The 14,984-nt window shown below is 42.2% G+C and overlaps 1 protein-coding gene across 3 annotated transcripts in view; it reads left to right on the top strand.

The window, feature by feature from the left end:
* otud7a (OTU deubiquitinase 7A) overlaps positions 1-14,984 on the top strand; it is a 43,442-nt gene that overhangs the window by 974 nt on the left and 27,484 nt on the right. Inside the window, exon 1 of one of the 3 annotated variants that reach the window (XM_034587461.1) lies at positions 6,086-6,105. The exons of the other annotated variants lie outside the window; for them this stretch is intronic. The gene's annotated coding sequence lies outside the window, so the exon portion shown is untranslated. Of the gene's footprint in view, positions 1-6,085; positions 6,106-14,984 lie in introns of those variants that run through there. 3 annotated transcript variants of the gene reach the window in all.

A 14,984-nucleotide genomic window follows, 5' to 3' on the forward strand; every position in this document is an offset into this window, starting at 1 on the left:
TTGTCGGCTGTGTTACCCACACAACTTATTCAGTCCACCTATTGCCCCCCTCTAAAGTCTCTGCTCAGGTCTTTGAGACGGGCAGCTGACAGTTGTCGAGTCTAATTTGGAGACGGCTCCAATAGACAGGGCAGAGCTACAAAGCAGGGCCCGTGGCTGCCAGGCCCCTGGCATGGCCTGGATGGGCCAAGCCATGCCAGCTCCACAGAGGGCTCCGGTGCAGAAAGGCACTGGGGAGAGGGCGCTTGGCACCTGATCAGTTACCACAGTGAATTCTGTTCCTGTCACTGGTATTTAGCTGCAGAAAAGCAGAGCAGAGATGACGGTTGTTGTTGAACTCAGTTGGGCTTTCATGTCACTGCAGCAGTGCCGCTTTATTGAACTATTTTCAATTGATGCAAAATGACAATCCTCTGCAAACATCTGTGCAATTGCAGATAAATTACCCTCATAAGCTTGCATTGGAAAAAAAAGAAAAGGAGAAAAAAAAGATTGAGTAATCGAAACATTTCCAGTTTACATTTCTTCACATATTGCACTGGGGCAATGGGTTTTTGAACTGATGCATTACTCAGGGATCTCAAAGAACGATCAAAATAAATCGAAATGCACCTGTGAAGGGGGTTTAAATGTCCTATTTCCTTTCAGAAGAATTCCACATCTCCATGCCTGATTCCTCCAAAGTTTAGTCCTTCAGAGGAGACGAAATGAGTCAAGTGCCCCGTGGTAATCACGGCCCAATCACTGCAGGGCTTTGAAGTTGGCCCTGTTCCTCAGACATCTCTACAGGTGGGGAGGCAATGTTAAGTGTTCTGTCTGCAGGCGGAGGGAGGTCAGCTAGAGGCCATGGAGGCAGGCAGAGGGGCTCCTCTCATGCACACATCAAATTAGACGAGGGTGGAGGGGCGACAGGTCACCTTCCCAGAGTCACTGCACTGTGGTGGTCACAGGCATTGAGCAAACCCATTCTCAAATTTGCGTTTTGAATGGAAATATGAAACTGCACCTCCAAATCACAGACAAATGTAGTTGTAAACCTTGCACCATAAAGATGTAATAAATCCCTACACCAGTATTCCCTTTCAGGCTGCAGCCGCAGACAGGCTTTAATACATTGACTGCAGAAACCATCTAACAGTGATTTATGGATTTTTTTATAGTAAAGCTGGATTTGACAGTGTTTATCTGCAAGGCTTGAGCTTGTGTTTCTATTTGTCGTATTTTGATATGTGAGTTGCAGGAGTGGAACAGAGGGGGTCTCCCTGTGGCTTGTGACCATCGTCTTATTTGGATGACTAGACGTTAGCTATGCCATATGTTGAAGCTAGAGGAAATGTGTTATAATCTGGACGAGCATTTATTTGGAAACGATGACCTACACACTCACAACAGCTTGCTGATTGGGTCTTTTGATAACGACGGGCCTTAGTTGATTCGTCAGGCTCCTATCACATGACCCCTTCCGCAGGAAAACAATCATAAATAGCCTCCGCAACCAGTGTAGAACGCAACATGGATATTCAGCTAGAAGTTGCAGACCCTGTTGTCTTTGCTAACAGCTGTCGTGCATTTTACAATGATACAAATGCTTACATGCGGAGGACACAAGCTATTATTTGTTTGTTTACTCTAACACTAACAACCAAATGCCTGTGAATGTGTAAGTGTAGATGAGTGGTCACGTGATATGCGTTTTCAGGCTTGGACCTGGATTAAAACAGATACAGAGCCAAAAAGCTTTTGTGGACAGAGATGGTTTTAGTTTGAAAACGTATGGATATAGTTCTAGGGAAGGCTGAGGTGGGATAAAGAAGGGGCAACCAGTGTGGCTGAGTGTGAGAGGCTGCGACACCTGTCAATCAAGCAGAGACCTGCAACAAAGACCTTTAATATTGTTCTACTGAAAGGGACGTTTATTAATACAGTTGTCCTAAAGCAAACTTCTGTTTTAGGGCTTCAGCTTTGAGACATAAAAGCTGCTGTTGGATTTCAGATGTTGGTGACGAACCTCTCGGAGCCCAGTCTGGTCCTCCTCATCTGATACCTGTAGATCAAGTTGTTGAATTCAGATGCTGAGACAGACACATACCAGTGTAACACACAACTGAAAACCATTGGATTATAATTTATGTAGGATTTTTTAAATATCACTACGATTGTGCTTTGCTTCTCTTGAGCAGCTAAAACTTTAATATCATATGTGAGGATTTTCTCTTGAAAACAATATAAAATGATTTCAAGGTTTTAAAACTGAACTAATGTAAAAACGATTGCTATCGAAATTTATGTCATTATTTTTAATATAAAATTTATCAGGAGACACCAACCCTGAATTCTAACAATATTCTACCACAGAGCAAATATGTGATATGGCCAAAAGCTTTAAAATTTAAACTGTGTCTGTGACAATAAACTGTTGGTATTTTGAATTGTTGCTTCTTGGATTGAAAAAAACGATATATAAACCGTTTTACTTTGTTATTATAGTTGCATACATAGTCTGAAATCGAAGTTTCATCACCAATGAGAAGGTGTTGTTATTAAAGCTGAGAGTGTGATTACAGATGCACTAATACCAGTGTCGGACATGCCTGTGATACCGACGGAAATATTGTTTTGGTTATCGGCCAGTACACAAATCTATGTAAAGATCCAATACCACGTCATTAAACTGTATTGATTTCGCCAAGATAAAACTGCATTTTTTCTTTTCCCAGAAATGTCTTCTTCTTCACTGCTCCAAAACAGCAGTTGCACAGTACGGTACAGACACTGGCAAGTACTGTTTTCAGAGCAGCAAATAGGAAGTCATAGCTGTACCGTTAGCCGGAACCTGCTACAATTCTAGCAATTACCCAACATTTCACTCTGGAAAGTTCTTCAAGATAAACGACTACGCTTACCATAAGCAAGACTTCAGTTTCAAGATACAGTATTTAAAGGAAGTCATTGTTGTGTACACCTTCATTTATTTGTGTTCTTTTTCAGTAATGACTGTGAAACTAGATACTAAAAGAACCTCTATGACAAACATTCTCTGTATGAATTTGTTTTTCAAAGGGTTTAACCTGAGCCAGGCCAAACAACAATGATAGCAATCATCACTTCCCTAAAGCATGCAGCTGTTAAAATACATTGTATTATATAAGATATTATTTTGAATGCACTGGTACGGGATCAGCTCTCGTTATTGACCAATACGCAAAGTCCAGGTTTCAGTATTGGTATTGGGAAGTGTGACACTCATAAAGTAAGAGAATCCACAGGTTGTGTGTTGGTGTGTGACAGCCATGGTTTGTGTGTGTGTGTGTGTGTGTGTGTGTGTGTGTGTGTGTGTGTGTGTGTGTGTGTGTGTGTGTGTGTGTGTGTGTGTGTGTGTGTGTGTGTGTGTGTGTGTGTGTGTGTGTGTGTGTGTGTGTGTGTGTGTGTGTGTGTGTGTGTGTGTGTGTGTCTTCACCTCCTGCACCTGACTGCATGTGTGTTGCTCTGCTCGTCTGGTGCTCAGTCTAGACTCAGGCTGGCTGCTTGAGACGTTGCATTGTTACGTTCTCCCCTCAAGGCCCAGTGGGCACAGCCATCCCCTGTCCTGTCTCCAATCAGCAAGGGAGCAGTTTCTAAATCAAACAGAACTCCGTTGCACAGGATACCCTTGGTGACTCCATTTAGATTCATGCAGGTCCACTGTGTAGGTCATTTTCATTCATTCAGGGAAAGAGGTCAGGCCTCCTCTTCTTTGCAAAACCCAGCTGAGTTGGTTGGAAACTTAACTCGATGTATCTCCATTTTGTCTTGCAGTTTATTTTTGTTTTAGGAGATTTTAAAAAGGAAATGCAGGTTAGGCACTTCGTGGAAAAAGGAAGATCAGTAGTGCTGTTCAGCTCGCCTTCTACGTCATTCATTTCCTTAAGTAGAGAAAGTAAATGCTGTGCTGTCTCACACTGTCACTGAACTTTCTTTCCTTTTTACTCCACACTTCTCATCAACTATCTCAAGAAAACATGCATGTATGTAATACTGGGGAGTAATTTTGCCCTTTCCATCAACTAGTAATGAATCTATCATTGTTGTTGTCTCCTTTCTGCTGAAATGAAGAGATGTGAGATGACTCAAGAGGGCCATGAAGTAGAGTTGTTTTTGTGGACTATATTTATCTTGTGAAGTTTTGCAGGAAACCTTTTTTCAAGTTGCTCCCCGTTAGCAGTCATACTGTTGTATACATTTAGTTGTATTCATTTCACAAGAATATGAGCTGGGGGGGGGGGGGGTCAGCTCTGATAATTCACCCTGCTGCTGGTTTCCTCAGAGTTATGGTAAATGGGCTGCATTCATATAGAACTTTCCCAGTCTTATCGAAGCCTGGAAAACTCAAAGCACTTAATAGTGCAAGTCACAATCACACATTTATGCAGCACTTTTCCACGCACCATTCATCCACAGAGTCAGAGGCTCAGGATTTTGTCCGGACACAGCAGGAGATTATTCAGAGGATTCGCCGTGAGCAAGTGAGCATGTGGATGACATTTCTAACGGGCGATAGACACAAAACTGGAAAAATGAAAAGAGAACAAATGTGTCAGGATGGAAGCGAGGTGTCATACATGTAGAAGAAACAGACAAATTAGACAGACAACGACACTTGATAGGTTTTGGTGATTTGGGCTTTTGTTGATGTGCTTTAAACAAAACATGTCATTTCCACAGTGCAATTCATACACTCCCCTCCTGCATGCTCTACTCTAATCTTAATGCTCTGGAGATTTTCCTGTTGTTTTGAACGCACCTGGCCGGAGCATCTCCTGCTGCGTTCTTAATATGTGAAAGAAAAGATTTGTGAGTTCATGTCTTAAAATGGCCCTAAATGCTGAAGGTTTCAGTCCTGGTTTATTTACGTTGGTTGTTGTCACTAGTTGTAACAGCAAGTGCAGTTAAAGGGATAGTTTCCCGAAAATTTTTAAATTCACTCATTATCTTCTCACCACTATGCCAATGGAGGACTGGGTGAAGTGTTTGAGTCCACAAAACACTTTAGAAGTCTCAGGGGTAAACAGTGCTGCAGCCAAAGTTAGCCCTTCTTCAGACGTAATAAAACAGAAAAAAAAACCAACATGCCTCTATACTGCTCGTGTGGTGACATCCAAGTGTCTGCATGCCCAGGTATTCATATTCGACTCGAAACGGCGTCATTTACACCATGTTTTAAGCCTAAAAGTCCACAACCGGAAGTAGCATCTTTAAGCACATACTGTATAGGTCTCCAAAGTCTGCAAACAGCTGAAGTAGCGACTGGAACTCCAGCACTTACAATAAAAAGCATCACAACGAGATTTAGAGCATCCATCCATCCATGATCTACATGTATAGTGCTTATCCCTTGATGGTCGTGGGGGAGCTGGAGCCAATCCCAGCTGACATCGGGTGAGAGATGGGGTACACCCTAGACATGTCGCCAGCCCAACACAGGGCTGACATACAGAGACAAGCAACCTTTCACACTCACATTAACATCTGTGGGTACGGACTGTCCAGATTTATGCCATTGTAAGTGTTTGATTTAAGGGAAATCTCTTTCTGTAAAAGAGGAAATCAGATCATGGACTGTACAGGGAAACATCTCTGTTGGTTGTAAAACACATTCCCATAGTGAAAATCCTTTGAACGATGAAGGGGAAACATTTCGCATGCTCGCATCATCAGTCACACACAACATAATCTGTCAAATGTCAGTTACTGTCTGGGTATGACACATCTCTCCTCCACAATGCACCCCCGCCCACTGAATGCCCTCCCTGTGGGTGCACTTAAACCAAGCTTGGAGAACATGCATCCAGCAAAGTTACTGAGAGTGAGGATATTTTTTTTTCGAGAGGCCGATGCAAAAGTTTGTATGGAATATCTTTGTGGATTTTGTCTCCATTAACTTCTAACATATTTTGGGCTTCAAAATCAATGGTAGGCGGCGGCATGGTGGTGCAGTGTTAAGCACTGTTGCCTCATAGCAAGTAGGTTCTTGATTCTAATACCAGTTTGGCCGGGGTCTTTCTGTCTGTGTGGGTTTACTGCAGGTACTCCGGCTTCCACCCACAGTCCAAAGACTTGCAGATTGGGGTTAGGTCAATTCGAGACTTTACATTACCTGTGTGAATGTTATATGCTGTTGACCTGTCCAGGGTGCACCCAACCTCTCACCCCACGTCAACTAGGTTTGGCTTTAGCTCCCCCTCCACCCTCAAAGGATAAAGGGTATAGATAATGGATGGATGGATGGATGGATGGAAAATCCATTGTGGCTATAGGTAATGGGAATAAATGACACAAGCATCAAATTCATAGTATCTCAACTTCTTATGCAGCCACTATTAATCTGTGACTTGTCCTCTGGTCCTCGCCAGACACAGTTTGGGTGTTGCCTACTGCAGTTAGCATGAGCTCCACTTCTCATTGTTAGCTTGTGGCTGTTCCTTCCGCAAAAGTGACCACAGTAAAGTGCAGGAAGCACTTGGGGGCCTGTGGTTCGATTTTGTGGTTGTCCATCCGTCCGTCTCTCCGTCCCCTTCTTGTGATTGCGATATATTGGGAACACATGGAGGGAGTTTTATTTCATGTGGCACAAACATTCATTTGGACTCAAGGAGGAACTGATTGTAATTTAGGGGTCAAAGGTCAGAGGTCAGCTTCATTGGGTTCTTTATGCATTCATTATGCTCTGAGAAAACACTCTTGAGGCCATTTTTCAATGGCATTGCACCTCAGGAACAGGAGCAACCGTAGTAAACATTCACATGTTGAGCACTCGATCATGAAATCGTCATGTGACAGATGCAGTTGGGAGACAATAAAATAGGTGTAGTGTGTACAAAATGTATAAAAATATACAGCTTGCCCTAACTGTAAATAGAATAATATTTGTATTGATTTATTTGTGTTTTTTTACATTAGCAAAGTAGTGGGCAGGTGTGTGGGAGGGTATTGCAGCTCCATCACCAGCAACATGAGGATTGTTTTCGCAGAACATTATGCAGTGTTTCCCATTAATTATCTATACTGTGGCGGCCTGTCATATTCTTATTTGTCCAACCTCAGTTTCATAATAAACCAACATTTTTTTTGCACTTCTCATCATAACATTAGAGGTCTAAAACTTGTGTGCACCGCTATTTGCCTTATGCTCACACACGCTGTCGTTTTTCCACGAGCTACTGCATGCTCACGCTATGGTCCATAACATTTTTATTGTCCACGCAGTCAGACCTCATAGTTGCAGCTGCAGTTGTGGAATGCAATGCAGTTCTTTTTTATCATCCGAGAACTTATCTTTCACTCTTACGTTTGTGGAGCTGTCATTCGGAATCTGTAGCACGTGAAAGTGACCTTCGTGCATGTGCACCCCTGTTACCACTATAGATTGAATAAATTCTGTGGGAAACGCTGTCATGATGTCACAGTGAGGCTGACCACTGACCACCAAAAAGGATTTAATTGGTCAGTGTCATACCTGCCATTCTGTTGATTGACAGGAGTTGCTCAAGTGCATGGAAGCAGCCTGAGAATGGGGGATAAGGACTCAAACTGAATCGCAGGACATTTGTTCAAACAGCTGGATATGTGAGTGCAGAAAAACAATGTTGTGCAGGAGCAGAGCAAATTTGCACGCGAGCGGCTGCTGGTTAGAAGAGAGGGCAGCGTTTTGAGGGAAGGCGCTGCAAAATGTGAGCGTGAAATGAAGAAATGATGCTCTCAAAATGAAAAACCAGGCTGTTGAATAACAATAGGAGAGAAACTCCATAATATTGCTTTCTCCACCTACTTGAATGTACACACACACAAACATGCAAGCACCCACGCACAGAATCAATCCAGCAGTGGTGCCATGCTGGACAATTCAGGTAGTGTGAGATATAACAAGCATTAAAACTGTTTAAATACATTCTGGCTGTTCTGTGATTAAAGCACAGTTTCAGCTTAATACAATTATTTCTTTACATTTCGGATGCTTGTTCAAAGCTGCGACTGGGAGAATCCTGCTTTACTCTAAATGCTATTGTCCTGTCGTTTTTCTGGGTAGCAAAATGAAATAATCAGGTTGACAAGAGCACAAGTACTGCTTAGCTGCTAAGCTCACCCAGATGTGGTCCTGTGTGTGTGTCTGTGTGTTTCATCTCTGAGAGTAGACATTATAACCTCTGTGCTATCAGGCTGGGATCTTGATTTAAATGATTCTGCATCGTTTCATAAAATCCTGAGATCAGTCTTTCATCGTATACCTTTCACAGTCTATGGCCTTTACCTGTGGATTCATGAAGCTTTTACTGCACTGGTATCAGATCGGCACTCTTTAACTGTTGGTCTTTCGTGGTCGGCCTTCTTGCACAATGAGATCTGGCCTCGCAAGGGACATAAAACACGCCCGGAGCTGCGGCGGCAGACATCTGGTTGGGTTTCGTATTTTAAAACTACGAAGACAGTGAAGAGGTGGACAAAAACGTTATCGTCAGTTACATCCTTTAATGTGCAAGGATATAGACCTTTACAGCGTTATTGAAAATGAAGCTTCAGTACCACACCAGAACTACACTGTTAAAGTGGCATGCATACATTTCAGTTAAGTGGTAATCTCAAACAAGTGAAACATGACATCAGTTACACGCAGTTTCTCTTCTGATACACGCAGTAATCGTTTTGTGTATATCCCAAACAGTGTAGTCGAAGCCACAAAATCTTTGTTAGATAACCACAGCAAAGTGTGAGTTTCCTGAAGCATTAGGGATCTTTTTATTAGGTATAGTCTAACTCACACTGGCTGCCTGGTGATACATGGTTAATATAATAGATTTGTTTACCTATTAAGGTTTGTTGACTCGACACACGTAGGCCTCGGAGGTGGTGAGATTAGTGGATGCAGGCGAAAGACTGTGTGTTCGTCACTTGAGAGGACACCCTCCCTCAGCACAAACTCACATAGGAAACACCAGCTGGCTTCAGCTAGTTGGTGTGTTAATCTCACGTGGGATCAGAACATTCAGATTCAGAAAACAAGCAGTTCTCTATGTCTCTTCTGTTCTTACGCTCGTCTTTAATACACCTATGGCTGCAAAGGATGTATCCACAGTTTTCTCTCTCTATAGCATCAGCTTCAAACCAACAGAAAGTCAGGAACACTCTGCTTTGGTAAGGCCTCAGTCTGTGGTCACAGCTGACAGCTCGTGGCACTCTGTCGAAAGGGCCCAGTCGGGAAAAGGGGCATTGGCCGCTGTGGTAGGGGGCTGGAGGGATTGACATTTTAAGAGGTTATGATCTTCTTCTGTGCCCTTCAGCAACCCGCTCTTTGTTTGGGTGCATGCTGCATACACAGCTGAGCCGTGTCTGTGGATCTGTTGGAACCAGAGGTTTGACTCGACTGCCAGATCAGACAGAAACCGTTACTTTGCTAAAATGATTTATTACTTGTTGTGAAAACACTGAACACATTTTTTAGGGGGGATAACTTTCCTGTCATTTCTAAATAATTACTGTGTCTGTAAATAATTGAAACCACAGGTAAAGCAGTAAAAGTTATGGCTCTGATGGTAAATTAACATTCTGTCTGATTCATGTGGTTTATAGGCTGGGCTTTTTCACTTTTTTAATAGAGACATATTATGTTTTTTTTTGTGGCTTTTCTTATTCCTCTAGTGTGTCATTAAGTCTGCAAAGATTAACAGCCCAAAGTCTGTGGTAAAGGGAGCTCATCTCTCCCACACAAAACACTGTTCCTGAAGCTCCCCAAACCCCTTGTCAGTAGTCTGGACCATACTTCCACACATTTGCATAATGCACGCCTAGCAGCTAGTCTGACACGCCTCCGGATAAAGCCAGGTGAAGTAAGATAGAGGCTGACGCAGTTGGCCAATCACAACAGAGTGGGCCAGCTGGCCAATCATAGGAGAATGTGCATTATCGGGGTGGGGGGGGGGGGCTTAAAGAGACACAACCGAACCATTTCAGACAGAGTCTGAAAAGAGGAGCTGCTGCAATTGCCTGTATGAGGTTAGTGATTGTTTTCGGAACATTTTCAAATTAAAATAATGAACCTATATATGTCTCCTTAAACTAAAATGGAAAGTTTTCTTGAAATACCAGTGTCCCTCAGGTATATACACAGGCTGCTTGTGCTGTCCACCGCAGCGTTTATCAAAGTTTACCTCAAATATTAATGTGATGATGCATTTAGAGCAAATTGACAACAACCCTCCACTCCGTTCACTGCTGTGCTGGCAGTGTGCAGTGCAGCAATGAGATGTAAAGTGACATTAATGCCTCCAGCAGCATCTTTCCCACAGCATGTGGAAGGCTGCTGCACAGAAGCTGGACTTCTTTTAAGTTTAGAGGAGGATAAGAGACTCAAAGAAAAAGTATGTGAGTGTTTGTGCACAGCTTTATTACAAATGCTGTCTAGAGGTCAAGACTTCTGAGTATTACACTGGCTCTCGTGCGTTAACCAGGAGTGGTTAGTGTATCAGTGACATGCAACCTAGTCACTCCTTCCACCTTCTTGGCTTTCTCTCGGTCGATCTCTCCATTTCCTTGTCTCTGGAAGAAAGTGGGACCCTGCGTTTGATTTCTCACGCCAAGTAAATACCTTTCTGTGGGCGCTGAAGTCAGGGAACGTCTCACTGGTGAGTAGAGCATAACGGAGGGAGTCTCTACACTCCCAGATGGTTATTGGAGACAGACGGACAGACGGACAGACGGAGATGGAGCTCTCAAAAATCCACATGGCTAAACTTGATGAGCCTGAGGAGCCCTAGCATGAACATGTTGCCCCAGGCACTGATTGAAACACGTCGCTGCCGATCATATTGTCTAGCATCTGTGTGCAAACGTTGGCTGCCACATGTAACTAGTGATGCACGTACACAATCACCATAAATACAAGCTTACCGTTGTGGCTGCAGGAGGAGGAGGAGGAAGGACAGGGATTGAGGCTGACTGACTGATATGAAGGCTGAATAGCAAGTGGTACGTCAACTCTCCATTGAAATTCTCTGATTGAATCTTGTGCTCTCAAGCAGGGACTTTGAAATAGTGGAAGTGCTTAGTGTGTAGTTTGCTGAGACATTATGATATCCCATTACATGAATATCCCATGCCACTTAAGTGTGCTGTGTGATGAAGCATGCTAATGGATTGTGTTGATTATTCACTACTGATACAAGGTGGAAATGAAATATCTGTTTGTCTGGAATTGTGCTCATTTCTTTTATAACGTGCAATTACCCTAAAAGTCTAATATATTATTTAATAGTGTTTTCCATTGTTTCTGCCTTTATTCATTGAACTACATCAACTAGTGCAGTGGTTGTTGCAAACATGCCTGTTTGGAATGGGCTGTTTTCTTGTCCTGCGTTATTGCTTCGGAGCTACTTCAGAATTTTCACTTTTTTATTGTTTGTGTGCAGAGCTTTTTATAAACAGTCCATGGTGCAGAGTGAAGTTAGAAAACTTTTCATGTGATCATCCCTCCTGGTCAATGTTCTTCATCAAATGAAATTGAATCTGCTTTATTACTGTTCACATGTGTGGTTTGCATATAAGCTATTTCAGAGTCTGTTAAACAATTGACACAATCTTCAGACCCAAGTTCAGAACTCTTTAATAAAAGCTCTCTTACTCCACTCGGTATCGAGCACAGCTGCAACCAAACAAATGTTGCGCTTTCACTTTGAAAATGAATTGCAACGAGGAGGAAGTGATTTTATGAATTTTGGTTGACATGACGGAGATCAGCACCAGCGACTCCCATGAATGTCTGTGTCAGTCCGATATGGTGGGTATAAGAATTCAAATTATTGAAATGATCTGGCGGGACAGATATTAATGGCCACTGGCTGCCAGTTGCAAACCAGCTAGTTGTTTATTTCCGGACATTGAAGAAGACATGTTCAACTCGGTCCACAGACTGACACACTACCCCGCTCCCCACCCCTCTGACTGCTACAGAGCGCCGGCCGCTTGTTTATTCAAATTTGTATTATCTCATGTTCAAATCGAACCAAATTTGACACTGAACTTCCTCAGGCAATTTAAACGGTTTGCGAGATCTGTGGGAAAGACAGACAGACAGATGTTTGTGGAATTAGTAGGTTGATAATAGCTGTGCATCAATGCCGTTCAGAAACTGTTGTGTGGTTTTAGTGTTTCCATTAAATTAGCAAAGCTGCTTCTATTGTTGTAGGAAAAAAACAGGCCGTTTTCTTCCCCTCTGGCCGTAACTGAGAGAGTGGGTTGACATTTTGCTGTACACAGGCATGTGAATAAGTTCTGGATAAGAATGAATCACATCTTTTATTAGCTGTCTTCAGTGTTTTGGCAGTCCTTGGTAGAAGCACTTGCTCTGTTAGCTGTGATATTGGTAAACACATCAAGGGCACACTGAATGGGGTGGAGAGATTTTTACACACACACACACACACACGCATGTTTATGTTCTCACACATGTCACACAGGATGTTGAACCAAGCAGTTTCAGCCTGATGGTGCTTGGCCCCTCTAACTGCAGCTCAGCTCACACACTGGCAGTGAAGCCACATTTGACCCGATGGAGTGTTGAGATTTTATTCCTTGTTCGGGTTAAAGAATCCAAAATATTCTGTCCAGCGCAGGAAGGGGACTCTTTGAGGTTTCAGGAACTTCATTTGTGTTTAACCACAAGCCTGCATCCCTTGCAGAACATGTCTTTTGCCACTATTTTGTAAACCGGGCTCAGGTTTCAGGTCGCAGACGTCCTGTTGGCACTTTGGATTATTGCCACCTGCTATACTGGAGCTGTGAAGAGAGTTAGTCCTCAAAAAGCAGGATGCATTGAATCATTTAATGAGATTAGCTATCTTATTCAAATATTTAGTCGAGCCTGAACAATTTATCAGCTGATCTGAGCCACAGATAACAGGATCTGCATTAATGTTTGCTGACGTGCACCAATATGAAAAGTTTTATTTTACAGAATAAGCATGCAGAAAATATATGCTCATGAATTTAGTGGTTTCATAAAGGGACTGTACTGAGTGCTGTTCTAGACGTGTGTGTGTTTTCTTTCTATCTTTAGTTATTTTTAATGAGGTTTATGGTTAAATTGTGAAATAGTCATGACCCATTTTTCAAATATCTGTATTGGCTGATATATCAGTATTGGTAATTTGGCAGATGTGGCCCCAAAAAACATAAAATGCCTCCATACTGCTCCTGTCCATAAGCACCAACATTCAAATTCGACTCGAAACAATGTAATTTACACCATGCTTTAACCTTTCATTTTTTAGTGAACTATCCCTTTAATGAGAACAAACAAGTGAGTTATGTTTTCATCATACAAATAACGATTAGATACTATGAAGATAAGCAGATGGATGTGTTCATGAACAACAAATTGGCCAAATCAAATTGGCCCATCAAACATAAAGCCTGGCCTCCTCTCCTCCTCTCCTCTCCTCCTCTCCTCTCCTTACCTCCCATCCACTCCTCTCCTCCTGGCAGGAGGTGGGTGAGGCTGACACCAGATGTTCTGCCACTGGCAGATTCAGCAGCCGCTCGTCACAGTGTGACATCCAGTCTTTATAAAAAGTTAGAATTCATCCACCATCATCAGACTAATCAATTTTACACTGTGTCAAGTCAAGATGGTCTTGCAGCAGGGGAGCGGCGTGATCAGACACCTTCATCGTGACAGGATTTACTTTGTATTCAGTATGAGACTGTCTCCTTTACCTCCATCATCATCTTTAATACTTCAGTTACAGTCTTTTTACTCAACCGATGTGGATTGGGGATTTGGGGGCTGATACTAATACTGGGGTTTGAATAGCAATATATTAGGCAAAAAACATAAAAACAAATATATAGAACGTGATTGTATAATTATTATGATCATAACATAAATGCACATGTTTTCTGCATTATTTATTCTGTAAAATAAAAGTTTTCATATAATCACAAATTGACAAACATAAACGCAGATATCGATATTACTGTAACAATGAACTGATAAATTTGTCAGGCTCCAGTTTTTACCTTTTAGAGTGAGGGGTGTAAGATATTGACTCCCCATCACAACTGAGTTAATATTGACCAAATATATTTGGATTATTGGGCATTTCTTTCATCAGTGAAACTGGTTTACTGTTATACGACTCGATCTCTGCAGTTACAATTTTGAGTGGGACTTTATTTTAAACTAACTTAAGGTGTCACCTGATAAGTTTAGCTGTGAATTTAATTATAAAAAAGGAATAGTGTATTAAGTTGTACAATATTGATGTGTTCAGGTTGTTTTTTGTTCCACCCCAGCACAGTATATACTTATGCCCTCCTCTCATCTTCACATTGTTGAAAGGGGTCTGTGAAATGGAGGAAAATCATGAATAGAAGCAGACAGAGCAGGTTTATGGAAGGAAATTGATTAGCCTTAGAAAATGATACCTATCAATGTCTGTATAAAGGGCTTTCCCAAACTGTATCAGTTTTATTGTTTTCACTAAAAGCCTAAATAGTACCAGGTATTGAAAGCTTATAACTCCAGATGTATATGATGCTGTATAGGATTTACTTCCTGACCATTCTCTGGTTCTGGGGGAGCTGCAGTGCAAAGAGTAGAGTGTAAGTGTTAGTACAGTATATTCACCTCCCACCTGCTCGCTGTGTATAGCGGCCTCACATGTGGGCGATCACCGCTCACTATGGAGACAATTATCTCTGCTATAACTCATCCTATTACGGTCCGACTGCTACATACATACATTCACATCATGGAAACACAGCCTGTGGCACATTTGCGTGGAGCAGAGATTCTGTATTAAATGACGAATAAGCTTCTGTCTGTGAGGAAGAAACTGTGCATCATCCTTCCTGTGTTTGTATGCGTGGCACTCTGAAGTGTTCACGGAGTGGAATCCCTCACCGAGTTTTATAGGGTCACACTTTTTAATCAGCCAACTGGTTTACAACTTGCTGTT

This window comes from Hippoglossus hippoglossus, chromosome 6, assembly GCF_009819705.1.
Source record: "Hippoglossus hippoglossus isolate fHipHip1 chromosome 6, fHipHip1.pri, whole genome shotgun sequence".
Classification (NCBI taxonomy): domain Eukaryota; kingdom Metazoa; phylum Chordata; class Actinopteri; order Pleuronectiformes; family Pleuronectidae; genus Hippoglossus; species Hippoglossus hippoglossus.